Consider the following 3,519-nt stretch of genomic DNA (forward strand, 5'->3'; position numbering starts at 1 on the left):
ATAATAATAATAATAATAATAATAATAATAATAATAATAATAATAATAATTATCGCACCCTCGCGAGCAGAGCGCGGCGTCGCGGCGATCCTTCGATTGGTTTCGGGGTCCTTTTCTTGTTTTTGTGAGTAAAAGAGTTGCCACCTAGTATTTTGGTCATTAGGAAACTTAACTGGTCTTTCAGAGATTCTAAAGCAAGGAACTGGTTGCGTAAAAGGAAGGTGTTAGCACCCTTAGTACGCCCTATCTAAGGTAAACTGCTTGGTGTTTGGTTTGTCTTATAATTGCTATGGTGTTGGTGTTTTCTAATCCCATCAGTTTTTCCCGGTTTGATTGTAACTAAATTTATTAAGAAAGAAATCTAAGGAGATTCAATGTGCTTTACAAGCTCATTTTTCCCTTGGTATTTCAAAAGTTTGCGACTCGTAAATCGCAAGGGGGAGGGACAAAAATTTAGAAATCTAGGGTGCTTTAAACGCCTATTTTTGCCTTAGTGTTTTGTACTCTCACGGCTCGTAAACCATGGAGAAAAAAAATTGAAATGTCCTCGATTATAATCAAGGCTTCTTTCAAGGATGTGAGCAGATTTATTATTCCTAGAAAATTATTTTGGATATTTAACACTCCGGGTTTCTTTATCCAAATATTAATAGTGAATAATAACAAATTATTCCCAATAATATTTTGGATATTTGTCCTTTAAGGATTTCTTTATCCAAACATTAGCGGTAAATAATAGATAAATTCTCCCTAAAATAAGATTTTTATATTTTTTGGAATATTGGCCAATACCCTTTGGAGTTTTACAAACATGTTGTAAAATCCAGAAATGCAAGAAAACAATTTTCGTTGTGTTTAAGAAATCCATGCGAAAACACATTTTTCAAAACTTTCAATATTTTTTGTATAAAAACAAAACGTTCAAAACATGCTAGGGTATTGGCCGTATGCAACACACAATAAAACATTTTTATTTGGTTAAAACGCAAGCATCACAGTAATCACAAATAAAGACAACAAGTCATCACATATATTTCAAACATTATAAGATCTAAACAGTTTAGCTAAAACAAAGTAGGAGGAAAATAGAAAAAGAAAGCCCTCTAAAGCCAAATCTCATCAAATAGAATTCGATCCATCAACTCACTCAGAACCTAAACATAGACTGACCTATCATTTTCAACAGAAGAGAATAAATCCATATACACAGGAAAGCCACAGCTCTGAACCTCATCCTATAGCAGAAACCGTGACTCACGCTCCCTCCTTTTTTTAATCTCAAGCAACCATGCTTGTTTCGTGCAAAAGAAAGAAAGAAAAAACTTTGAACACCGTGCCTTTACATTATGTATATGAAAGACTATAAGTACTTACCAATGGCCAGCTACCTCTCTTTCCAAATAACAAAAATGAACACGTGAACCAACACCTGCCAAAAGATTCCCCCAATACAAAGGAAACCCCTCTCATGTTTTTCCTTTATGGATGAAACTAAATAATTATGGAAGACGTTCCTATACAAATCCCAGTAAAGGAGGCAGTGAGCAGAGGAGGGGAAGGATGATGAAAGCCCCTTGAGGCTTATGCTCCCCCGTAGCAATAAACGGAAAATATGCAACTCTAACATAAATGACATCTCTAACTCAAAGCCATTAGAGTAAAAGCAAACGAGTACATATATTTTTTGTGTCCAGGCAGAAACCAAATTAATCCAAAGCAAAGGAAAAGAGAGAGAAAAAAAAAGGTTGGAACCAAACGGACAAAAGATACCAGGTTTGAATATAGCCAGGAAGAAAAAAAAAGTTGAAACTTGTACCTACTGCTTGCCAAAATGAAGTGTAAATCAACGGGTAGTTCCAGCCTTTTCTTTGCCTCTGATGACCCGAAGAAAAGCCTTCCTCTTGTGCTGTTAGGAGCTTTTCCAAATTTTACAGTTTTGTAAACTCCTTTTCGGCGAGACAGTGTAGACTACAGTGAATCTCCTCTCTTTATCTCGATCTCCTCGTTTTTTTTTTCTTAATAATACTCTCAGCCTTACCCTCTCCTTTTGTGTCTTTGCTCTTTCCTCTTTTTTCTCTTCTGCCTCTGTTTTCTTTTATATTGTTACCCTCCTTTTCCCCCTCTTTCTTTTCTTTTTTCGTCTCCTTTCTGCTCTCTTTTTCTTTTGCCGCCCTAGGTCATTAGAGGGGCTTATATATAGTCTAACATATTTCTATTTAGGAAGGATTCAATGCATTAATCCTAGTACACAAATCCCTACTGATTTGAAGTAAAAAACGCAAAAGGAAACTGCAATTATTCTGATTTTATGGTGGTGCTTTACGTCTGATTTTTTCCTATTTTGGAGGATGGTGTGGCTCTTTTCTTCCCTTCCATAGGGCCAGCTGCTCCCTTTGAAATGAGGCAACAAAATCGTGGTCTTCAGATCCAATAATCAGATGTGATGAGAAAGGAAAACAGCAGAGAAAAAGGGAAAGAAATCAGATGGAGGGTGCAACTGTAAAGTCTTATTTTCCTTATTCGGTGTGGTAAAAACCCTTCCATTTATGATGATCCAGCCCCCCTCTCCAGCTTTCCATATCCTTCTTCAATTAAATCCCTCATTTTAACACTTTTCGATTCAGTCCTTGGTCCAGAAAAAATCCTTCGAATCAGTCCCGCGAACTTGGGCTATATCCTTCCCGCGGCAAAATTTCTATCGTCACGTTAGATATTCAAATAGGAATATCTTGAGCTTATGATATTGAAATCAAGTGAATCAAAAGCCCAAATTCATCTACACGTTTAGGACTAAAACTTTGATGAGAAATCGAAATGAGATAAAATCTTTTTACAGAACAGAAACTGACAGTAATCTAGTTGGTCAAAAGGGATTTCCAGGTCTAACTAAAAAACTGACGAATGTCGGGAATCCTGACATGACTGAGAGTATGAACTAAAAAAAAAGGTCACAAAAAATGCCGAGAATCCTGACATGACTGAGAATATGAACTAAGAACAAAAATCACAAAAACTAAGCCAAAAATAGAAAAAAAAATTTATTGCAGATTCGGGTCAATATCCTTCTCGCGGCAGAATTCTCTGCCTTCACGTTGGGTATTTAAACAGGAATATCTTGAGCTTCTGATATCGAAATCAAGCGATTCAAGACCCCAAAATCATCTACCCGTCTAGGACTACAACTTTGATGGGGAGTTGAAGTGAGAAAAAATATTTTATAGAACAGAAACTGGCAGTAATCTAGGTGGTCAAAAGGGATTTCCAGGTCTAACTCAAAAACTAACGAATGCCGGGAATCCTGACATGACTGAAAGTATGAACTAAGAACAAAAATCACAAAAAACTAAGTCAAAAATAGAAATTTATTAGTGCAGACTCGGGTCAATATCCTTCTCACGGCAGAATTCTCTACCTTCACGTTAGATATTCAAACAGGAATATCTTGAGCTTCTGATAACGAAATCAAGTGATTCAAATACCAAAATTCATCTATGCATGTAGGATTACAGCTTTGATAGG

Source organism: Populus euphratica, unplaced genomic scaffold (assembly GCF_000495115.2).
Source record: "Populus euphratica unplaced genomic scaffold, PopEup_1.0 scaffold175.1, whole genome shotgun sequence".
NCBI classification, from domain to species: domain Eukaryota; kingdom Viridiplantae; phylum Streptophyta; class Magnoliopsida; order Malpighiales; family Salicaceae; genus Populus; species Populus euphratica.